This window comes from Thalassophryne amazonica, chromosome 7 (genome assembly GCF_902500255.1).
Source record: "Thalassophryne amazonica chromosome 7, fThaAma1.1, whole genome shotgun sequence".
Classification (NCBI taxonomy): Eukaryota; Metazoa; Chordata; class Actinopteri; order Batrachoidiformes; family Batrachoididae; genus Thalassophryne; species Thalassophryne amazonica.
The window spans coordinates 71384953-71410886 of NC_047109.1; the positions used below are offsets into that span (position 1 = coordinate 71384953).

At 42.9% G+C, this 25934-nt stretch overlaps 1 long non-coding RNA gene across 1 annotated transcript; it reads left to right on the plus strand.

Annotated features, from left to right (window-relative positions):
* The first annotated feature begins 8285 nt into the window (after window positions 1-8285).
* LOC117513312 lies at window positions 8286-25651 on the plus strand. The gene is made up of 6 exons (XR_004561556.1): window positions 8286-8504; window positions 11761-12099; window positions 21194-21302; window positions 21663-21697; window positions 25306-25501; window positions 25593-25651. It is a non-coding gene; the product is annotated as an uncharacterized LOC117513312 (long non-coding RNA).
* The last annotated feature ends 283 nt before the right edge of the window (window positions 25652-25934 follow it).

A 25934-nucleotide genomic window follows, 5' to 3' on the forward strand; every position in this document is an offset into this window, starting at 1 on the left:
CTGCTGCAAATAAGTATTTGAACACCTGTGAAAATCAATGTTAATATTTGGTACAGTAGCCTTTGTTTGCAATTACAGAGGTCAAACATTTCCTGTAGTTTTTCATCAGGTTTGCACACACTGCAGCAGGGATTTTGGTCCACTCATCCATACAGATCTTCTCCAAGTCTTTCAGGTTTGGAGTTTCAGCTCCCTCCAAAGATTTTCTATCGAGTTCAGGTCTGGAGACTGGCCAGGCCACTCCAGGACCTTGAAATACTTCTTACGGAGCCCCTCCTTAGTTGCCCTGGCTGTGTGTTTGGGGTCATTGTCATGCTGGAAGACCCAGCCATGACCCATCTTCAATGCTCTTACTGAGGGAAGGAGGTTGTTTGCCAAAATCTTGCAATACATGACCCCATCCATCCTCCCTTCAATATGGTGCAGTTGTTCTGTCCCCTTTGCAGAAGAGCACCCCCAGAGTATGATGTTTCCACCCCCAATGCTTCACGTTTGGGATGGTTTTCTTGGGGTTGTTCTCATCCTCTAAACATGGTAAGTGGAGTTGATTCCAGAAAGCTCTGTTCTGGTCTCATCTGACCACATGACCTTCTCCCATGCCTCCTCTGGATCATCCAGATGGTTACTGGTGAACTTCAAACGGGCCTGGACATGTGCTGGCTTGAGCAGGGGGACCTTGCTGCCCTGCAGGATTTTAAACCATGACAGCATCATGTGTTACTAATGTAATCTTTGTGACTGTGGTCCCAGCTCCCTTCAGGTCATTGACCAGGTCCTCCTGTGTAGTTCTGAGCTTTGTCAGAATCATCCTTATCCCACAAAGTGAGATCTTGCATGGAATCCCAGACCGAGGGAGATTGACAGTCATCTTGTGTTTCTTCCACTTTCTAATAAATAATCATAACAGTTGTTGTCTTCTACCAAGCTGCTTGCCTGTTGTCCTGTAGTCCATCCCAGCTTTGTGCAGGTCTACAGTTTTGTCCCTGGTGTCCTTAGACAGCTCTTTGGTCTTGTCTATGGTGGACAGGTTGGAGTGTGACTGATTGAGTGTGTGAACAGGTGTCTTTTATACAGGTAACAAGTTCAAACAGGTGCAATTAATACAGGTAAAGAGTGCAGAATAAGAGGGCTTCTTAAAGAAAAATTAACAGGTCTGTGTGAGCCAGAATTCTTGCTGGTTGGTAGGGGATCAAATACTTATTTGCAGCAGTAACATATAAATAAATTATTAAAAAAAATCATACTTTGTGATTTCCCAATTTTTTTATTTATTTTTTTATTTTATGTCTCTCACAGTGGACATGCACCTAAGATGAAAATTTCAGACCCCTCCAAGATTTCTAAGTGGGAGAACTTGCAAAATCGCAGGATGTTCAAGTACTTATTTTCCTCACTGTATGTTACCTCGTAATGTGATAACTAAGCATGACAGATGGTGCAAACTATTCCATTTATTAATCCTATTTGTTCAACTAATAATTTGCACCACTTTTCATCCCGAATAGATTTTTTTGTAATACTCTGCTTTCAGGTTTGGCACTTAAAAGCATTAGGAGGTCTGTAGATGATCCACAATGCAATTGCTCGAGTTTTGACACAAACATGAAAATTTAATCACAGTGCCCCGCATTTCTTCAATGGTTGCCTGTTCATGTGGTGGCATATTTTAAGGTTTTGTTGTTGACTTTTAAGATTTTGTATGGCTGGGCGCCATCCTATATGGCTGATTTGATTTGGCAGTATGTGCCCTGCAATCACAGGAGGCTGGTCGATTTGCATTCGTGCACTGTGGCTGTGGAACAAACTGCCGGCTGATATTCGACACTCAAGTTCTACTGACATCTTTACATCTCGATTAAAAACACACCTTTGCTTGGCTTCCTACAACTCTTGATGGTGGGAAAAGTTTAGTGTTTTGATTTTGTTATGTAATTTTACATAATTTAACGTTTATTAATCTATTAGCAGTGTGATTTGGTTTGTGAAGTACTTTGTTTTTGTTAAAGTGCTACATAAATAAAATTATTTTAGGTTCACTTCCGCAAATGCTGTATTTAGTACGCATTTGTGAAGGAGAAAGCAGAAGCAGTGATGTAAAATTAAATTAATTAAAAATTCAAAGCTTTGAATAATCACTTTCCAATAACTCACTATAGATGAACACTCTGCACAGCCAGCTGTCAGAGCTGCACAAACTGTACGTCCTCATGTACATAGAATTTTTACCAGGACAGTAGCACTGCTGCACAGTATATCTCAGTCAGCGTCTGTTCTCTCTGGAGATGAAGTCTGCACTTAGGTCCACAGAAACTGTTTTACTGCATAATAAGCACTGGAACTCCTCACTGTGTATGTAAAGAGGCTTTCTTTTTCTCTCCGAGGTACGAACGACGGACGGATCCGAACTGAAGGGCCCGGACGGACTCTGAGGTGGAAGGCCTGAAGCGGGTGCTGCATGTGAAAGTGACCCTGTCGCGGGGACAGACCCACTGACAGCGTGGCTGAGCCCTGCCTGTGGTGCTGATGCCTGTGTGGACTTCTCATCTTCCTTATATTATTATGTTGTTTAATTTTCTATTTTTTATTTCTTCAGCTTTGTAAAACCTTGTAATTGTTAGAATGGCCTAATGGCCTTTGATTCTGGTCTGCTTGAGGTTTCTTCCTCAGTATCATCAGAGGGAGTTTTTCCTTACCACTGTTGCCTGTGTGCTTGCTCTAGGGGTTGGTAAGGTTAGACCTTACTTGTGTGAAGCGCCTTGAGGCAGCATTGTTGTGATTTGGTGCTGTATAAATAAATGAAATTTTAATTTGCTGTTTGGAGCTGGGGGCAACCACACATTGGACAGAACAAGCCTGTAATTTATTTATTTGTAGCAAAGATGTGTATGTGCAGTAAGATTTGTCTGAGCAAAATTGGAACTTGTGTTATTATTCTTATTATTTTAGTGCACATTAATATGTATATGTCACGGACATGAACGAGCGAAGCTCTTCAGCATCTCCCCATGTCATTTAGGTCTTTCAGACGTTTTTGAGTAAATGCTTCAGGGGAGCATTAGCATGGTTAACCTTTCAGCTTTACCTGTCTTTTTAAGCATTTTTCTGTAATTGCCTCTCACATGCCTGGAAGCTCCTCACCATCTAACCATGTCATTTAGGTCATTCAGACTTTTTTTTTTTCAGTAAAATGGTTCTTGGGAGCATGATTAAAACCTTTCAGCTTCAGACCCCCCCCCCCACCCCTTTTTAAACATTTTTCTTTTTTTGCCTTTCAGCTTCTGGGTGGGACTCTACCCCTATTTACCGTAAACCCCTTAGAAGAAACACTTTATTGAGAGCAGACAGTAATCATCCACCTCATTTAGTTCGTAACATACCAGTGGGTCAGTTTTTGCAAGTTAGAAGAACCTGTAGTACTATTACTGATTTTATGTCAAAAGCAGCTCTTTTAGCACATCGGTTTGAACAGCGTGGCTATGAGAAAATTGATATTGGCAAAGCATGGCATAGAGCTATAAATACTGATCGTGCCTCTTTACTTAAGATGAAATCTTCAACATCTAAATTGTTTTCTTCTATCTGCTATACTCCATTGGTGGGAAGAATAAAAAATATCATTTACAAATACTGATCTGACATTTAAAGACATCTGTGCTGAACTGCCGAAATTTATATTTAGGCATGCCCGTAATATTTGTGATTGACTGGTTCACTCAGATATGACTATTCCTATCTCGACTACTTGGCCTTCCAGCTCACTGAAAGGTTTCTTTAGATGCGGTAATTATGCACATTGTTCTAATTCCACCAATGCAAAGTTTTTCTCTCATCCCCGTACTGGTAAGCAATATTCTATTTGTTCATTTATCAATTGTAACACTACAAATGTAGTATATCTCCTAAAATGCCCTTGTGGATTGGCATATATTGGCCAAACAAAACGTCAAATTAAATTATGGATAGCTGAACATAAAACAGCAATCCGTACCCAGAATCGAACTTATGCCATGGCAAGGCATTATAAACAGGCCAGTCATGGCTCGCCGGCATCCTTAAAATTCTGGGGGCCTGAGAAAATCACAGTTCCACCCAGAGGAGGTGACATTATTAAAAAACTTTTATATAGAGAAGCATTTTGGATTTATACTTTGGGCACTTTGGAACCATTTTGTTTGAATGAAGAATTGAAATTTACTTGTTTTCTTTAACATTAATATTTATGTTTTTATTCTGGGTTTTTGTTAGTGTTAGATAATATCTGTGCTAATTCTTTATTTTATGTTAGCTATCAACTATTTGTGTTATTTGTTTGTAAGGTCTGAGAAATATAAGTTTTACTTTATCAAGTGTCCAAGTTTCAGACACAGGGAGATCTCCCCCTCTTGGTGAGAGCCAGTAACATTTAATAATGTGAGACTAAACCACACCCATGTTAACACCCACAAGGTATAAAAGTGTTGTATGACTCATTTTAGGGGCCTTTTCACAAGACGGACATTGTCTGTGAGGGTCCCAGGCCTGGTTTCTAACGTGACCTTGAATAAACTCAAAATGAGGAATGCAATGGTTTGGTTTTTGGTAAGGGGCAGAATTTTACATAAAAGAACCAGGTAGAAATAACATTAGGTTGTTTGTTTTTTGGGACACTGTGGCTCTAATTATGAAATGATTACAAATTGAGTGAGTGCCTTGATTGACGGATGGTCACACCCACTTTCTGCATTACGACACCTGGCTCCTGTTAGTATTTAGGCTGTACCATCCAGGTCTTTTCAGGACTGATGAAGATGTGATTTGCACATCGAAACGTTAGTCTCTTTTTTGTATGTTTTCAGCACCTTAATAAACTTTTCAGCACCTACTTCTGTGTTGCACCAGCTGCTTTACACTTCTACAAATCAGTCCTACCTGGATGCACCAGATGTTTTGTGCTGTACAGAAGCACGGCAAACTCTCCCCTTTTTCGTTCTACAACATATTTAATGTTCAAACTGATAAACTTTAATGTTTTTGTGCAAATATCTGCTCATTTTTAAATGGATGCCTGCAACATGTTTCAAAAAAGCTGGGACAGTGGTATGTTTACCACCATTCCTTCTAACAACACTAATAAGCATTTGGGAACTGAGGACACTAATTGTTGAAGCTTTGTAGGTGGAATTCTTTCCCATTCTTGCTTGATGTACGATTTCAGTTGTTCAACAGTCCGGGTTCTCTGTGGTCGTATTTTGCGCTTCATAATGTGCCACACATTTTCAACGGGTGACAGGTCTGGACTGCAGGCAGGCCAGTCTAGTACCCGCACTCTTACTACGAAGCCATGCTGTTGTAATGTGCAGAATGTGGCTTGGCATTGTCTCGCTGAAATAAGCAGGGACATCCCTGAAAAAGACGTTGCTTGGTTGGCAGCATGTGTTGCTCCAAAACCTGGATGTACCTTTCAGCAATGATGGTGCCATCACAGATGTGTAAGTTGCCCATGCCATGGGCACTAACACACCCCCATACCATCACAGATGCTGGCTTTTGAACTTTGTGCTGGTAACAATCTGGATGGTCTTTTTCCTCTTTTGTCTGGAGGACACGACGTCCATGATTTCCAAAAACAATTTGAAATGTGGACTCATCAGACCACAGCACACTTTTCCACTGTGCGTCTGTCCATTTCAAATGAACTCGGGCCCAGAGAAGGCGGCGGCATTTCAAGATGTTGTTGATGTATGGCTTTCGCTTTGCATGGTCGAGTTTTAACTTGCACTTGTAGATGTAGTGACGAACTGTGTTAACTGACAATGGTTTTCTGAATTGTTCCTGAACCCACGTGGTAAGATCCTTTACATGGTGATGCTGGTTTTTAATGCAGTACCGCCTGAGGGATTGAAGGTCACGGGCATTCAATGTTGGTTTTCAGCCTTGCCGCTTACGTGTAGAAAGTTCTCCAGAGTCTCTGAATCTTCTGATTATATTATAGCTGTAGTTGATGGAATCCATAAATTCCTTGCAAATGAACGTTGACAAACACTGTAATTAAACTGTTGGACTATTTTTTCACGCAGTTGTTCACAAAGTGGTGATCCTCACCCGGTCTTTGCTTGTGAATGACTAAGCCTTTTGGGGATGCTCCTTTTATACACAATCATGACACTCACCTGTTTCCAATTAGGTGTTCTTTGGGCATTCATCAACTTTCCCAGTCTTTTGTTGAAATGTGTTACAGGCACCCATTTCAAAATGAGCAAATATTTGCACAAAAACAATAAAGTTTATCAGTTTGAACATTAAATATCTTGTCTTTGTGGTGTATTCAATTGAATATAGGTTGAAGAGGATTTGCAAATTACTGTATTCTGTTTTTATTTACATTTTACAACATCCCAACGTCATTGGAATTGGGGTTTTACTCAACAGCTGCCTGCTCGTTTAAAATTCACCGGAGACACACGTATATATAAGGCAACCCGAATTAAAGGAGGAATGCTGCTTTTAACAACTTGGACCTCATTTCTGGCATAAAATATGGTCGTTTACTCACCAGCATAGCAATGGTGTGATTATTAGTCCATTGTTCAAACAATGTGTTCAGTTCTGAGGCAAACATTTTTCTTCTTCTACTATGTGAATTAGACCTTTCTGTGGTACACAGCACCAACCACTGGACAGGAGGAACCTAGCAGTCAATGACTTACTGATTTCAAAATGCAGCTCTTTTCAACCAGACTTGTGGTGCTGTGACATGTCAATCATCTGTGTCCAATCAGAATTCAGGGGAGTCCAGTGCAATCCTGGCCTCCGCTCTAGCTCCACCCATGCCAGCAAGTGTTCAACATTTGACATTTCCTGTTTCACTGTGGACTCAAAATTTGGCAATTCCTGTTTGGGACTCCCTGTACCATGCGCGAGCTTCGCACCGATGCGTGTCGCTTTGCTCATATAAATCCCATTGCTCAAAATGGAGGTACTCGGCTCATGCTGACGTTGGACCATTAGGATTGCATTATGTGGCACCACTGTTCTGTATATAACACTGGATAGCTCATTGGCCAATATTTTTGAAGCAAACCGGCTGCCATATTGCCACTCACATGTACTGCTCCGGAATGGTCTGGTCTACCAATCTTTAACCAGATGCACGCAGTTTTATTCTGTGTGATTTTGCCAAAAAGATGCCTTCATGTGCAGCTATAAACTGCAGAAATCGCCTGTTCAAAGAATGTGAATGAACATTTCAGTTGTGAGTATGATTGAAATGGAAAGTAGTGAACAATAATTTGAAGAGTTTTATTCCTTATTCCATCATACAGGCATTGACTGTGGCCCCAAATTTAGTAAGAATACATTTGAATACTGATAGATTTTTTGTGGATACTGGTACTGGATACTAAGTGGATACTGATGTATTAAACAAAAAGATAAAATAAAACTAGAAATGACAGTTTAAGGCTTATGTTTTTTTGTTTTCTTCTCTGTTTCCTTCATGTGTGTAACTCGGTTCCATTTCCATCAATTCAGGTCTGTATTGTATCCCCCTTGTGTACTGAATGTCTGGTGTGTTTTTCTTTTCTTTTTATTGTGTACTTGTCTGTATACCCATTGCTGTACATCCCGTTGATCCTTTGGAGACACTGACTAAATAAAGTGAAAGTGTGTTGTTTTTAAGTCACATTTTTTTTAAACTAACTCACCATGACTCAGCATTGCTTAGTCATACAAGACATTGGTGAAGTTTCAGAAAGTGGAAGACGTTACAAATAAAGTTTATTTAAAACAAACAAAACAACAACAAAAAACAAAACAAAGTAGAAGACATTGTCATCATTTGACCAGTAGAGGTCACTGTTGTGCTGGTAATTGCTGCCTGTGCAACAGGGAGGAGCAAACAGGATGCAAACCGTTGATTGCTGAACTAAAAACCACCAGCCAGAAAAGTATGACTTATGTTAAAAGTGAGCAGACATAAAATGCTAGCTGATACGTTTATAGACATATGTTTTCTTCTCTTTCAGGGTAAGTTATTTGAATGAACCTATATTATTTTCATTTTCACTTGTACTGATTTGTATATAATTTAAGACATATACAATGAGACAGGATGATGTCTGTTACAGTCTATGGTCTCACCTGCACCTTGTCGGGGCAATATATTAGACACCTTTCAATAATGTTTCATTCTATTCTGTAAGTGGTTAAAAGGTGACTTGCTGAGGAGATAGATGGATCTGGTGTGTTAGTTCCTCTTTGTCACTTCTCTATTTGCATTATGTTCACACCTTTGAAAACGTGCACAAGGAGCTCTCGTATCTCAGTCTCTGTAAGTTGCCTTAATGTTGCCTACCTACTCTATTGTTAAATTTTGTATGCCTCACTTTTGATTTATCAGCTATTCAAGGCAGGAATTATGTAATGTGGCTGGTTTCTGTCATTTTGTCCAGCCCTGTTAGGCCTGATGAGAACATACAGCAGATCTTCTCTCATACTGATGAAGTTGATTTACATCTTAATCCCAGGTAAGAGGATTTCTGATTTTTTTTTTTTCTTTTTTAGGGTGACAGAAGTGCTGCTGTATTTAGGGTACTGCAGACTAACTTTAAAAAATACCTAAATAAAGTGTAGTTCTAAGCTTCTTAATCACTAAACGTCTCCCGAAGACAACATATTTATTCACAGTGACATTTGTAGGTCTCCTGAATTGTTAAACACAACTTCTCTGAAACAGCAAATTCCCAATGATATAAAAAGTACTCTCTAGTGTTGATGTTGGCTTAAACTGTCAGGAGTTGTGCCAGTCAGTAGTAGTGTCACAGATTGAGCTGTGACGCTTACGCAGTCAATGGCGTGCAGGTAGCACTAACTCAAGGATCACTAGGTGGTTCCTTGCTGTGCAACCATTTGACTTTGAAGTGCTGTACAGGTCTGGGAAGCTGAATACTACTGCAGACTTCCTTTCTAGAATGCCACAGGGGGCATCTTCAGAAGGGGGGGGGGGGGGGGGGGGATGGGGGAAATGTCACAGATTGAGCTGTGATGCTTACGCAGTCAATGGCGTGCAGGCAGCAATTAGCCGGCATTTAACAACTATGCTGCACTGACGCCGACTGTGTTTCACTCTCCATCTATCCGTATGTACTGTTTTCATTTCCCTGGTTCATTATTCACTGTCATTAATCACCATTTGCCATAACTTTTATCTAGCACTGTGACTAAGAGTGCAGGGAAAGGCCTACCGGCATTTCTTATGTTGCAATGTGTTCGTTTTCACCGCGTTTCAAAACGCGCATCTTATACCGTCATTCATTATCAAATTTCATCTGTTTTAGTGATCCTTGGAACACTTGTGGAACATTTCTGTAACAGTTTAAGCTTACTCACCAAAGTCACCAGCATGCAAGTACATCTTTGTTTGGGGCAAACCGACTGAATGTTCCATTCAGTGTAAATACAGGGGTTCCTGCGGTTTGGCGGAGCAAACTATTTTAGACAGGAGTGTTTTATCTGGTGATGTTTAGATTCCATTTTATTATGCTTAGCAGGGGTTTTTGGTTAAAGGAAATGGTGTTGGGTGTTTATGTATTTTGTTTGTATTTCTTTGGGTTGTTATTTTGTGCTTATGTTATTGTTATTTAGTTGATTGATTTTTTTTTTTGTGAATGGAGCTTACCTGTGGGAGGGGCTGTTACTCTGTAAAGGGGCTCAGCGCCTCAGTTGGGGGGAGAGCGACGGAGAGGAAGGTTGTGTCTTAGTGAGGGTGTTTGTAAGTAGTGGTCCAGAGTCTTTGATAGATATAGTCTGGCACTCTTGCTTATTTGTTTCTTTTTGCTCATTTTTTGGATGCACTGTAAATATTTGCGCTCTTAGAAAATAGGAAAAGAACAAAAATAAAAGAAAAGCTTTTAGTTGGGAAAACTGTCTCTTGTCCACGCCGTGGCCGGTCATCCTGCTACAAGTAGTACGTCTGGGGGATCCATGTACCCATTCAAGATCCTGTCATGATTTCAGACTGAATGAGGCAGGACACAAATGCAGGACTCAAACACAAGAATGGCTGTTCAAAAAGCTTTAGTAGGTTTCCAGGCTGTGTTTGGTACATGGTACAAGTAACAGTGTCCAAAGCATGAGAGAAAAAGTGAGGTCAATAGACAGGCGGATGGTCAGCCTGTACACAGCTAGACAAAAATGAGGAACAAGGACACTGGGACATGAGACCTGGGAACGCAGGGACACAGCACAAACGATCTGGCAGGGACATGCAAGAAAGAAGAGGCTTGAATAACAGGAGTGATCAGGGATAATCAGACACAGGTGTGGGAGAACAAGCAGGAAGAAGGTGTGGCAAACAAAAGGGATCAGACACACCCAAACTAATATGACACAAAAAAGACGAGAGTACAATGCAGAAAAACACCAGCCAAAACTGCACAGAAAAAAACCCACACAAGAAATAACTAATGTAATTTCCGGACTACATAGCACACCTGAATATAAGCCACACCTACCAATTTTAAAAAGAAAAAAGAAATTGTACATAAATAGGCCGCACTTCTCTATAAGTCGCAGGTCACCACATTGTAACGTGAGATATTTACACAGAAAGATGTTAGACAGTTTTTTAAAACTTTTAATTAAATACATATCGTAAATGCTTGTTTTCTGATGAGCACGTTATCCAGCATGCGCACGGTGTCACATGGCAGAGAACTGAGTTATTTTAAGGTTTTTTTTTCTTTGTGGATCATGACATAATGTCCTCGCATGCAGCCAGAATCACCTGGTGTCTGTGGTAAATGAGACGCTAATGAAGCACTGTGACTTTTTTACTTGTTGCGCAAAGACAGAGACATGGTGGGGTGGTGGAGAAGGCTCCGCTGACTGATCTGACGGCGTAACTGTAGTGTAAAGTGCCAGAGGATTATTATTTATATATATATTATAGGAGTATTTTCAGACATCGATTTCTTCAGGACGTGTTGATAAATCCACTAAAACTAACAGGTAAGACTTTATATTTATTATGTGTGTGAATTTACGCCACATAGCATCAATTGACGTATTTTGACTTGTGAGAAAGCCTGTAAAAATACATAAATTAGCCACATCATTGTTTAAGCCGGAGTGTTCAAAGTGTGTGAATAAAGTAGTGGCTTATAGTCCGGAAATTACGGTACATAATAAAACTAACAAAATCCCCTACAAACCCACACCATGACAAATCCATCCAGAACTGGGATGTACGGGGTCCATGCACAAGCTGTTTGACATCTGGAGCGTGCCTGAGGGTTAATGAACCATCATGTTGTCAAACACACTGGGATGGGGTACAAATGCTGACTCACTAGTCATAATCCAATTTACTGGAATTCATCACCTCTTGATTGTCTTTTGAGGCTTCAGTCTTTGTGGTAACTGGACTCTATATGTATATGGTGCTTAGATAAACCATTTGCATGTTTGACAGTCCAGTTTGTTTTATTTCATTGACTTGTTTTTTGTTAGTATGGCCAAAAGAGATGGTCACCCTACTGAGTCTGGTCTGCTTGAGGTTTCTTCCTGTAATCAAAAACCTCTGATGGAGTATTTTCTGGTTTACTCAGATGGTGGACAAGGTTTAAACATTATATATGTGTAGTGCCTTGGAGTGAATGGAACTTAATTCAATAAATTTAACTGAATTAAACTGAAAAGTACAAATGAGTGTATATGTTCTGTATCAATTTGTCTACATTTAATTAACATATCTTTATGCTGTTTCATTTTATTTTATGGCAGTTGTCGAGGTGCAACAACCAATCCGAGTGCAACCTGAAGTGACCGGATACCTTGGCCATGATGTTAAATTGCCGTGTCAGTACATCAGAGAACACATAAACGCCACTATTGTTCAGGTTCAGTGGGATCGCCTGCTGCCTCAAAAGAAGAGGGAGACCATTGTTGTTTCTCATCATGCCGTTTTTGTCCACGACACTTCTCTAAAGAGGAAACTGCATCTTGAAAACCAATCTTTGATTATAACTAATCTGGATAAAGGGGATGCAGGATTGTACTTCTGCAAGATGTCAATCTTCCCCAGTGGTTAATTTGAAGGGTCAACCAACCTAAGTGTCCTCAGTAAGTAATGTCGTCATGGTAACACAACATATGATATTCCGCGGAGTCTTTAACATTTATGATGGAACTCATCCCATGTAATTACCACTGAATAATCAACATAACATTTTCCAAATGGACACTGTGTGTCTGTACATTACATACGGTGCATCCAGAAAGTATTCACAGCACTTCACTTTTTCCATATTTTATGTTACAGCCTTATTCCAAAATGGATGAAATTCATTATTTTCCTCAAAATTCTACACACAATACCTCATAAGGACAGTGTGAAAAAAGCTTTATATATATATATATATATATATATATATATATATATATATATATATATAGCCTGGCTACAGTGCTGAAAAGAAACCTGGGGTTGTTCTTATTTTCTTCAATTAGTGATGAGTAGTAAGATGTCCTAACTTTACGGAGGGCTTTTTTTTTATAGAGCAACAGACTCTTTTTCCAGGCTAAGTGAAGATCTTCTAAATTAGTGAGACGCCATTTCCTCTCCAACTTACGGGTTATCTGCTTTAAGCTGCGAGTTTGTGAGTTATACCACGGAGTCAGGCACTTCTGATTTAAGGCTCTCTTTTTCAGAGGAGCTACAGCATCCAAGGATTAAATGCAGTGTTGAGACTGTCATTCTCAGCATCTGTGTGGATGTTAAAATTGCCCACTATAATTATCTTATCTGAGCTAAGCACTAAGTCAGACAAAAGGTCCGAAAATTCACAGAGAAACTCACAGTAACGACCAGGTGGACGATAGATAACAACAAATAAAACTGGTTTCCAAATAAAACTGGACTTCCAATTTGGATGGACAAGACTAAGAGTCAAGCTTTCAAATGAATTAAAGCTCTGTCTGTCTTAGGTAGCTACTCTGCCCTGTGTTGGTATATGGCATTGGAGAACATAAAGAAGGAATCATATCCTTAAATCTAGTTACAGCGCTTTCTGAAAGACTTCTACTGTAATGAAACTTATTCCCCACTGCTGGGTAGTCCATCAGAGTAAATGTAAATGTTATTAAGAAATGATCAGCCAGAAGGGGGTTTTCAGGGAATACTGTTAAGTCTTCAGTTTCCATACCATAAGTCAGAACAAGATCTAAGATATGATTAAAGTGGTGGGTGGACTCATTTACATTTTGAGCAAAGCCAATCGAGTCTAATAATAGATTAAATGCAGTGTTAAGGCTGTCATTCTCAGCATCTGTGTGGATGTTAAAATCGCCCACTATAATTATCTTATCTGAGCTAAGCTAAGTCAGACAAAAGGTCCGAAAATTCACAGAGAAACTCACAGTAACGACCAGGAGGACGATAGATAACAACAAATAAAACTGGTTTTTGGGACTTCAAATTTGGATGGACAAGACTAAGAGACAAGCTTTCAAATGAATTAAAGCTCTGTCTGTTTTTTTTTATTAATTAATAAGCTGGAGTGGAAGATTGCTGCTAATCCTCCGCCTCGGCCCATGCTACGAGCGTTCTGGCAGTTAGTGTGACTCGGGGGTGTTGAGTCATTTAAACTAACATATTCATCCTGCTGTAACCAGGTTTCTGTAAGGCAGAATAAATCAATATGTTGATCAATTATTATATAATTTACTAACAGGGACTTAGAAGAGAGAGATCTAATGTTTAATAGACCACATTTAACTGTTTTAGTCTGTGGTGCAGTTGAAGGTGCTATATTATTGTTAAAACAGTTGCCTTGGGGCAACTGTTTGTTGTGATTTGGCGCTATACAAGAAAAAAGTTGATTGATTGATTGATTATTTTTTCTTTTTGAATTTTTATGCTTAAATAGATTTTTACTGGTTATTGGTGGTCTGGGAGCAGGCACCGTCTCTACGGGGATGGGGTAATGAGGGGATGGCAGGGGGAGAGAAGCTGCAGAGAGGTGTGTAAGACTACAACTCTGCTTCCTGGTTCCAACCCTGGATAGTCACGGTTTGGAGGATTTAAGAAAATTGGCCAGATTTCTAGAAATGAGAGCTGCTCCATCCAAAGTGGGATGGATGCCGTCTGTCCTAACAAGACCAGGTTTCCCCCAGAAGCTTTGCCAATTATCTATGAAGCCCACCTCATTTTTTGGACACCACTCAGACAGCCAGCAAGTCAAGGAGAACATGCGGCTAAACATGTCACTCCCGGTCCGATTGGGGAGGGGCCCAGAGAAAACTACAGAGTCCGACATTGTTTTTGCAAAGTTACACACCGATTCAATATTAATTTTAGTGACCTCCGATTGGCGTAACCGGGTGTCATTACTGCCGACGTGAATTACAATCTTACCAAATTTACGCTTAGCCTTAGCCAGCAGTTTCAAATTTCCTTCAATGTCGCCTGCTCTGGCCCCCAGAAGACAATTAACTATGGTTGCTGGTGTTGCTAACTTCACATTTGTCAAAACAGAGTCACCAATAACCAGAGTTTGATCCTCGGCGGGTGTGTCGCCGAGTGGGAACGGTTAGAAATGTGAACGGGTTGGCGGTGTACACGGGGCTTCTGTTTAGGACTACGCTTCTTCCTCATCCTCACAGTCACCCAGTCGGCCTGCTTTCCCGGCTGCTCGGGTTCTGCTGGAGGGGAACTAACAGCGGCTAAGCTACCTTGGTCCGCACTGACTACAGGAGCCTGGCTAGCTGTAGGATTTTCCACGGTGCGGAGCCGAGTCTCCAATTCGCCCAGCCTGGCCTCCAAAGCTACGAATAAGCTACACTTATTACAAGTACCATTACTGCTAAAGGAGGCCGAGGAATAACTAAACATTTCACACCCAGAGCAGAAAAGTGCGGGAGAGACAGGAGAAGCCGCCATGCTAAACCGGCTAAGAGCTAGTAGCTGCGCTAAGCTAGCAGATTCCTAAAAACACACAAAGTGAATAATGTGTAAATAATTTAGAGGTGATTCAGCAGAGGGAGTGCTTTAGTTAAGGCACGTGAAGATTACACTGTGAAACAAATCGTTATCTAGTTATCTAGATCAATCTAACTGCGCAGATTAAACAGCTAACAGATACAGCAAAACACGGCTGTGCTCTGGAACAGGAAGTGATACAATACCGCAGTGAGAGCCAACCACCAGTAGAGGCAAAAGTAGAAAGTCACAAGGGCCCACTGAAAAGTTCTGTCTCCAACATGATTATTTTAGTAACAAGCAGGATATCCACGTCAAACTGGTACGGAGAATAACTGATTATTGCTACACTAAACAGTTTTCACCTGCAATTACCAGGCATGTGCAGAATTGCCTTTGATGTAACACGCGCTCAGTAGTTGGTAAAAAATGGTGATGTACATGGATGTGCATGTGAAACAATGTGCTGTTATTGAATTCCTCACATCGGAGGGTTGTGCACTCGTGGACATTCATTGACATACGAGTGTTTTGGACACCTGTGTGGATGTCACTACAGTCAGGTAGTGGGCATAGAGTCTGAACAGCAAAAATCCAACCACGAGTCAGCATGACCACGCCTGTAGGAGGTGCTGCATAACAGCCACAGATGCACAGCATCAAGTATGGGTGGACATGATGATTTATGCCCATCACCGTCTCAAACAGAAAGACAGAGGACTCACGGATGCCAAACCAAAAGTTGGTTTCTCTGGAACTTCTGACTCAACATGCACAGGAAGGTGATGCTGTCCTCCGCCGGATTGTCATGCGCCCTCTGTTGTGTGGGCCGCTGAAGAGGAGGTAATGCTGGCCCACCACCAGATGGCGCCCTGCCAGGTGGGCACCTTTTTGCCCAGAAGAGGGCGTTTTGGACTGTTGGCCTCTGTTGGCACCACCAGGTGCGCACCATTTAGGCTGTCAGCTGTTTTTCATCTTCATCATCCACTCCATAAAAGCCTGGGAGAGACACCATAACTCTGCCGAGTTGTCAGCTTACCAACAGGTAAACCTACTCAGCCGTTCTGTGCCGTACGCACATTCATTGTTACTGAAGTCTTTGCAGTTGTGACTTATACTTGCAGCTTGTAGCCGAGTTCGTGGGAAGTTTGGAGGAGTTGGCGTCTCCACTTCTCACTTCTTACTCGCTAAGTATAACAATTGACACTGCATGTTTTCCAGTTTTCCTCTGCACTCTGGGAGTATTTGGATTTATTCCTTCAGGAGGATTACTGGGTTTTTTGCTGACTGTTTGCTGGGTGTACACTCACCCATCTAATCTGGTTTTGCTCCTGCCAGCAGTACCGGTCCGACAGCCTCGAGCGGTGGCCACCTGGGGTACCAGGACATGGCGGCTCTGGTGTGTTACAGGCCTCCGGCTGGCGGTGGAACTTCTTCTCTGGATAGGCATCTCTTACCCTCGTGCCTGCCCACGTGTCACCATTATTGTTAATTGGACACAGCATATTTGGACTCTGTTTTGCACCTTTTGGCATAATAAACTGTTATTTATTAGAATTCCTATTGACCGTTCATTTACGCCCCCCTAACGTGGGTCTGTGCTCACTTTCTCAACAGGATAACTCGGCCACGTCATGGACTCTGAGGGGCGTTTACCACCTAATGGCTGACCAATGGAAGTGCAAGGTGCGCAGGATCCACCAGGAGGATCGCTGGGTGAGCTGCGGCACATTCTGTCTAACCTCACTGCTCGGTTGGATTTGTTAACTGAGCAGGACGCTCACCTCAGCAGTAGGATGGAGGCTCTCATGGCGCAGTTACACACGCGAGCGTCAGGTGCGGCTGCAGCCACTCCCCCTCCAGTGGATCTGCCGCCAAACAGAGTTATTCCAGTGGTCGTTCAGATGTCCCCCCCCCCCCATCGCCCGAAGCTTACATAAGTCCCCCGGAACTGTACGGTGGTTGTGTTGAAATGTGCGCAGACTTTCTGATGCAGTGCGCGCTTGTTTTTTCACAATGGTTTTTTCACATTATGTACGCGTCAGAGCACAGCCGGGTGGCTTACGTAATCAATTTACTTCAGGGCAGAGCACGCGCCTGGGCTACGGCGCTCTGGGAATGAGATTCACAGGTCCTCTCTACTTATACTGAGTTTATAAGGGAGTTTCGACAGGTGTTCGATCATCCCAATAGAGGCGAGGCTGCTTCAAATATACTGCTGTCAATGAGACAGTGACGGCGGAGTGCAGCTGATTACGCAATCGACTTCTGCATCGCGGCAGCGAGGCCCGGTTGGAATTCAGTCTCACTCCACGCCGCCTTTGTAAACGGGCTGTCTCCGGCCCTAAAGGAGCATCTGGTGGCTAAGGATCAGCCGCAGGATTTAGATGGGCTTATTGATCTGGTTATTCGTTTAGACAATCGGCTTGAGGAATTCAATTGGTTCCAGGCGCTGAGTATCCGTCCAGCAGACTGTACAACCTCTCATGTCCTGAACGCGAATCAATGGAGACCTACATCCGGGACTCATTAGCTGCCGGGCTAATCCGAAGTTCTTCATCCCCGTTAGGTGCAGGTTTCTTTTTTGTGGGCAAGAAGGACGGTGGTCTCCGTCCATGCATTGATTATAGAGGGCTGAACGAGATCACGGTTCGCAACCAATACCCGTTACCTCTATTGGATTCAGTGTTCACGCCCCTACATGGAGCCAAAATATTCACTAAATTGGATCTTAGGAATGCCTATCACCTAGTTCGGATCAGGAAGGGAGATGAGTGGAAGACGGCATTTAACACCCCCTTAGGTCACTTTGAGTACCTGGTCATGCCGTTCGGCCTCACTAACGCCCCCGCTACTTTCCAAGCCTTGGTAAATGACGTTCTGCGGGATTTCCTGCACCACTTTGTCTTCGTTTCCATAGATGACATCCTCATTTTCTCTCAGGACTCTGAGACCCATGTCAGGCATGTCCGTCAGGTCCTTCAGCGGTTATTGGAGAACCGGCTGTCTGTGAAGGCAGAGAAGTGCGAGTTCCATTGCACCACTCTGTCCTTCTTGGGGTTCATAATCTCCTCCAACTCCGTCGCACCGGATCCGGCTAAGGTAGCTGCGGTGAGAGATTGGCCCCAACCGACGAACCGTAGGAAGCTTCAACAGTTCCTAGGGTTCGCTAATTTCTATAGGCGGTTCATTAAGGGCTATAGTCAGGTAGCTAGCCCCCTTACAGCCCTGACCTCCACCAAAGTCCCCTTCACCTGGTCGGATTGGTGCAAAGCCGCGTTTAGGGAGTTGAAACACCGGTTTTTGACTGCACCAGTTCTGGTGCAGCCCGATCCTAGCCACCAGTTTATAGTTGAAGTGGATGCCTCTGACTCAGGGATAGGAGCCATGTTGTCCCAGAGCAGGGAGTCCGATGGTGTTCTCCACCCTTGTGCTTACTTCTCCCGCAGGTTGACCCCCGCTGAATGGAACTATGACGTTGGCAATCGGGAACTCCTGGCAGTGAAAGAGGCCCTTGAGGAGTGGAGACATCTATTGGAGGGAGCTGTGGTCCCGTTCGTGGTTCTCACCGACCACTGGAACCTGGAGTACATTCAGACCGCCAAATGGCTGAACCCCAGGCAGGCCCGGTGGTCACTGTTTTTTGGATGTTTCAATTTCACCATCACCTATCGCCCTGGGACTAAGAACGTCTGGTCTGATGCCCTGTCCTGGGTGCATGAAGAGGACACAAAAAACAGGCTGTTGGACCCACCGGACACCATCTTACCGGAGTCCACTATCGTCGGTGCCCTCACGTGGGATGTGGAGGGAGTAGTCAGGGAGGCCCTGACCTGACACCCGGATCCAGGAGGTGGACCCACCAACAGACTGTACGTGCCACCAGACGCTCGGACTGCCGTGTTGGACTTCTGTTCCAAGCTCTCCTGCCATCCAGGGGTGCGAAGGACCATGGCAGTGGTCCGGCAGTGGTTCTGGTGGCCATCAGTTGAAGCGGACACTCGGGACTACATCTGGGCCTGCACCACCTGCGCCAGGGGCAAGGCAGTACATCAGCCGGAGAAGGGGCTCCTCCAGCCATTTCTCGTGCCTCATCGCCCCTGGTCCCACATCGGCCTGGATTTCGTCACGGGCCTCCCTGCATCTCAGGGGAAGACTGTCGTGTTGACGATAGTGGACCGGTTCTCAAAGGCGGCCCACTTCGTGGCCCTCCCGAAGCTCCCGACGGCCCAGGAGACTGCAGACCTCCTGGTCTACCACGTCGTGCGTCTGCATGGTATCCCTACGGACATTGTCTCAGACCGTGGTCCTCACTTCTCCTCGCAGGTCTGGAAGAGCTTTTGCAGGGAGCTGGGGGCCATTGTGAGCCTGTTGTCCGGGTACCACCCTCAAACCAACGGTCAAGCAGAGCGGGCTAACCAGGACCTGGAGCAAGCCCTATGTTGTGTCACATCTGCGCACCCGACGTCCTGGAGCCAACACCTGGCCTGGATCGAGTACGCACATAATAGCCAAGTGTCATCCGCAACTGGCCTCTCCCCGTTTCAGGTCTGCTTGGGGTATCGACCCCCATTGTTTCCAGCAGTCGAGGGAGAGGTCGAGGCGCCCTCGGTCCAGGCCCACCTCAGGAAATGCCGTCGGGTGTGGAAGAAAGCCCGCTCTGCTCTCCTGAAGGCCCGGACGCGGGCTAAGGACCATGCGGACTGCCGACGAGCCCCGGCCCCAACATACCAGCCCGGGCAGGAGGTTTGGCTATCCACCAAAAACATCCCCCTGCAAACAGACTCTCCCAAGCTGACTGACCGTTTCATTGGACCGTTTAAGATCATCAAGGTAATCAGCCCAGCCACAGTGAAGCTTCGACTCCCAGCCTCTCTGCGGATTCATCCGGTCTTTCACGTGTCACGTATCAAGCCCTATCACACTTCGGACCTCTGCTCCCCTGGACCGGCGCCACCTCCTGCCCGAATCATCAATGGAGAACTGGCCTGGACGGTCAAGAAACTCCTGGATGTTCATCGGAGGGGCCGGTGGCATCAATCTCTGGTAGACTGGGAGGGGTATGGCCCAGAAGAACACTCCTGGGTGAAGAGGAATTTCATTCTGGATCCCGCCCTCATGGCAGATTTCTACCGGGAGCACCCAGACAAGCCGGGGTGTCTCCTACCCTCGTGCCTGCCCACGTGTCACCATTATTGTTAATTGGACTCAGCATATTTGGACTCTGTTTTGCACCTTTTGGCATAATAAATTGTTATTTATTGGAATTCCTATTGACCGTTCATTTACGCCCCCCTAACGTGGGTCTGTGCTCACTTTCTCAACACCCTCCAAGCTTTTCCTTTTTCCCAAGCTGAAAGAGCACCTGAAGGGACACCATTACACTAATGATGCAGAGGTGCACGCAGCTGTACTTCGCTGATGCTGAGATAAAACAGCCGATTTCATCAACAACAGCATGCAAAAACTTGTTCGTTTTGGTGTAAGTGTGTGGAAATGACACCTGCTAAAGAAAATTCAAAGTTTATACTATGCGATTCATGTGAATATCTCGCTTGTTACTGAAATAATCGTGTATGAGGCAGAACCTTTCAGTCAGCCTTTGTAGATGACATCAAGCAAAATGTGAGATGCTTCCTGCACACACAGGAAGCAGCATGTTATCAGCATAACAATGAAAATGAATCTTAAAGCTGATCTGACCATAAGTGAGTGACATGAATATGTATATTTAAAAGAATTATACTTCACATATTATAACACTCATGCTGAAATATTTAATCAATTAATTATCAACAGAATTATGTAAACTGTTTTATTCTTAATTGTTAATTTTACAAGCTCAATAACTAACCAGTGAATGTATGAGAATTAGATTTTTGGATTTTTCAGATTTATTTTATTCATTTATTTGTATGGTTCTAATAAATGCAATATCATTGAGTTTTGTAGCATTTTTCAGACAAAACTACAAATTCGAAGATGGGAAATGTTGACGGGATTTTTTTCTCACACACACACACACACACACACACACACACACACACACACACACATATATATATATATATATATATATATATATATATATATATATATATATATATATATACACACTTTTTCTGCTAAACAGATTTATCATCAAGCATGATTTCAAAGAAAATGTCAGTTGCATCTCTAAACATCATTGTAAGGGCCCTTACAGTGTTTTACTCACAGTGACATTTCTTTTCCCAGAAAAGAAGCCGTTTCCACCGGAGGTGGTCACTGCTATAGTGATTGTTATCCTGCTGGTCTTAGTCATTTTAGCAGTCACAGTCTACCTCATCATCATCATCAAAAAGAGGTTTGTGCTTACGCTCTGTAGCCATGTGCCAATATAAAAAAAGATTCTTCCCATGCTCCAGTTTTAAATTGTGAACTCGTCACATGTTTGTGCATTAAACATTTGTTTAATGTGTGCAAACCACTAAATTTAATTTTAAGCTGTTTTTTAATTCATGTTGGATTTGGCTCATTGTACTTTAAATTTATTATCATTGTTATTATTATTATTTATGAAGACTGTTCACTGGTTCATTATAGTGCAAACAGTTACTGAATTAAAAAAGATGATTTTATACAGAAGCAATTGTAACTAATAGCACTTTATTAAAAATTTCTAAAAGCAGTAGTCATCACACGTTTGTTTTATTTCATCATTCAGATGTGAGGCTTTGAGCGGCTCCCATGTCCGTGTTGGTGAGTACACATTTCACACTTCCTCTTACCTCTGTTTTGAAATGGTATCAGACTTTCTAAAATGATTTTTCTCAGTTCCCCTCAGTAAACCATGTACTTATGTTTTTTTTTTCTTTCCTAGAAACTAACATTTCACAGGTGGATGTGGTTCACTCGCCTCTGTCTGTAGGAGACACCGTTAGTTTGAGAATAAATGACTGTATTATACAACCCCTGGCAAAAATTATGGAATCACCGGCCTCGGAGGATGTTCATTCAGTTGTTTAATTTTGTAGAAAAAAAGCAGATCACAGACATGACTTCTTCTTTGTCTTTCGGCTGTTCCCGTTAGGGGTCGCCACAGCAGATCAATCGTTTCCATCTCACCCTGTCCTCTGTATCTTCCTCTGTCACACCAACCACCTGCAATGTCCTCTCTCAGCACATCCATGAACCTCCTCTTTGGTCTCCCTCTTCTCCTCCTGCCTGGTGGCTCCATCCTCAGCATCCTTCTCCCTATATACCCTGGGTCCCTCCTCTGCACATGTCCAAACCATCTCAATCTCGCCTCTCTGACTTTGTCTCCAAACCGTCCCACCTGAGCTGTCCCTCTGATATGTCCATTCTTGTCACTCCCAAAGAGAATCTCAACATCTTCAGCTCTGCCACCTCCAGCTCTGCCTCCTGTCTTTTTGTTAGTGCCACTGTCTCTAAACCATACAACATAGCTGGTCTCACTACTGTTTTGTAAACTTTCCCCTTCACTCTTGCTGATATTCTTCAGTCACAAATCACTCCTGCCACCTTTCTCCACCCACTCCACCCTGCCTGCACTCTCTTCTTCACCTCTCTACCACACTCTCCATTACTTTGAACAGTTGACCCCAAATATTTAAACTCATCTACTTTCACCACTTCTACTCCTTGTAACTGGACTATTCCACTGGGCTCCCTCACATTCACACACATGTACTCAGTCTTGCTTCTACTGACTTTCATTCCCCTTCTCTCCAAAGCATATCTCCACTTCTCCAGACTAGACTCAACTTGCTCTCGACTCTCACTACAGATCACAATGTCATCTGCAAACATCATAGTCCATGGGGACTCCTGTCTGATCTCATCCGTCAACCTGTCCATCACCACTGCAAACAAGAAAGGACTCAGAGCTGATCCTTGGTGTAATCCCACCTCCACCTTGAATGAGTCTATTATTCCCCCCCCTGAGCCTGGTTCTGCTGGAGGTTTCTTCCTGTTAAAAGGGAGTTTTTCCTTCCCACTGTAGCCAAGTGCTTGCTCACAGGGGGTCGTTTTGACCGTTGGGGTTTTACATAATTATTGTATGGCCTTGCCTTACAATATAAAGCGCCTTGGGGCAACTGTTTGTTGTGATTTGGCGCTATATAAAAAAATTGATTGATTGATTGATTGATTCCGACTGCGCATCTCACCGCTGTCACACTATTCTTGTACATGTCCTGCACTACCCTAACGTACTTCTCTGCCACTCCAGACTTCCTCATACAATGCCACAACTCTTCTCTTGGCACCCTATCATAAGCTTTTTCTAAGTCCACAAACACACAATGTAACTCTTTCTGTCCTTCTCTGTACTTTTCCAACAGTATTCTCAGAGCAAACATTGCATCTGTAGTGCTCTTTCTCGGCATGAAACCATATTGCTGCTCACAGATCTTCACCTGTTTTCTAAGCCTAGCTTCTACTACTCTTTCCAATAACTTCATGCTGTGGCTGATCAGCTTTATGCCTCTGTAGTTACTGCAGCTCTGCACATCACCCTTGTTCTTGAAAATAGGAACCAGCACACTTCGTCTCCACTCCTCAGGCATCCTCTCACTTTCCAAGATTTTATTAAACAATCTGGTTAGAAACTCTAAACAGACATGACACAAAACTAAAGTCATTTCAAATGGCAACTTTCTGGCTTTAAGAAACACTATAAGAAATCAGGAAAAAAATTGTGGCAGTCAGTAACGGTTACTTTTTTAGACCAAGCAGATGGAAAAAAATATGGAATCACTCAATTCTGAGGAAAAAATTATGGAATCATGAAAAACAAAAGAACGCTCCAACACATCACTAGTATTTTGTTGCACCACCCCTGGCTTTTATAACAGCTTGCAGTCTTTGAGGCATGGACTTAATGAGTGACAAACAGTACTCTTCATCAATCTGGCTCCAACTTTCTCTGATTGCTGTTGCCAGATCAGCTTTGCAGGTTGGAGCCTTGTCATGGACCATTTTCTTCAACTTCCACCAAAGATTTTCAATTGGATTAAGATCCGGACTATTTGCAGGCCATGACATTGACCCTATGTGTCTTTTTGCAAGGAATGTTTTCACAGTTTTTGCTCTATGGCAAGATGCATTATCATCTTGAAAAATGATTTCATCATCCCCAAACATCCTTTCAATTGATGGGATAAGAAAAGTGTCCAAAATATTAACGTAAACTTGTGCATTTATTGATGATGTAATGACAGCCATCTCCCCAGTGCCTTTACCTGACATGCAGCCCCATATCATCAATGACTGTGGAAATTTACATGTTCTCTTCAGGCAGTCATCTTTATCAATCTGATTGGAACGGCACCAAACAAAAGTTCCAGCATCATCACCTTGCCCAATGCAGATTCGAGATTCATCACTGAATATGACTTTCATCCAGTCATCCACAGTCCACAGTTGCTTTTCCTTAGCCCATTGTAACCTTGTTTTTTTTTTTCTGTTTAGGTGTTAATGATGGCTTTCGTTTAGCTTTTCTGTATGTAAATCCCATTTCCTTTAGGCGGTTTCTTACAGTTCGGTCACAGATGTTGACTCCAGTTTCCTCCCATTCGTTCCTCATTTGTTTTGTTGTGCATTTTCGATTTTTGAGACATATTGCTTTAAGTTTTCTGTCTTGACGCTTTGATGTCTTCCTTGGTCTACCAGTATGTTTGCCTTTAACAACCTTCCCATGTTGTTTGTATTTGGTCCAGAGTTTAGACACAACCAACATCTTTTGCAACATTGCGTGATGATTAACCCTCTTTTAAGAGTTTGATAATCCTCTCCTTTGTTTCAATTGACATCTCTCGTGTTGGAGCCATGATTCATGTCAGTCCACTTGGTGCAACAGCTCTCCAAGGTGTGATCACTACGTTTTAGATGCAGACTAATGAGCAGATCTGATTTGATGCAGGTGTTAGTTTTGGGGATGAAAATTTACAGGGTGATTCCATAATTTATTCCTCAGAATTGAGTGAGTCCATATTTTTTTCCCTCTGCTTGGTCTAAAAAAGTAACCGTTACTGACTGCCACAATTTTTTTTCCTGATTTCTTATAGTGTTTCTTAAAGCCAGAAAGTTGCCATTTGAAATGACTTTAGTTTTGTGTCATGTCTGTGATCTGCTTTTTTCTACAAAATTAAACAACTGAATGAACATCCTCCGAGGCCGATGATTCCATAATTTTTGCCAGGGGTGGTATTTGAATAAATTTCATCTGCATCAGCTTTCGTTGTTCAACAAGAAGGCAGACATAGTAACTTTAAAAGTCTAAAACTGCTGTGATGATGCCTTTGGGCACCCACATGTTCAACTGAAAACATCTTTCTCCTTCATAGGATGTGGTCTACTCAACAGTCAAGACCAAGCCTTTCAGAAATGCTCCTCCTTCGTACACTGGAAAACACATAGAGACTGAGTATAATAGTGAAATACATTACTCTGATGTTGTAGTTTTTTGAAGCCCTGTTTGTTGTGAAAGTGTAGGTACACGGACCCACAACAGGGGGCGCAATGAACGGACAATGGAGAAAAGTAAGAACAAGTTTTACTGTTGTGAAAATAGCACAACTGATACAACAATTAGCAATTTGTAAGCCGAAATCTGCTGGTGTCTTGTGGGCAGGCCCGAAGGTAGGAGACGTCCGTCCTAGTTGAACCGGAACCACCCAGATCTCCTCTGCCACCGAAACCCAGAAGTACTGGAACCGCCAAGTCCCGAATTCCCCGGGGGGCACTGCCTCCGCTCGTCAGAATCCGGTACTGCTGGCGGGAAAGAACACAAACACACAGGTTGGGATGCGACCGCACCCAGTAGATGAGAGGGGCAAAGCCGCCTCCACCTCTTGTCCACCTGAAGCAGGAAAGGTGAGTACTTATCCGAACACTTGGCCTTCCGCTGTCCTGAAAAGTTTATAAAGTATCGTCACAAAGATACAGTATCTGTTGCAGAGGTGATTACCTTAAA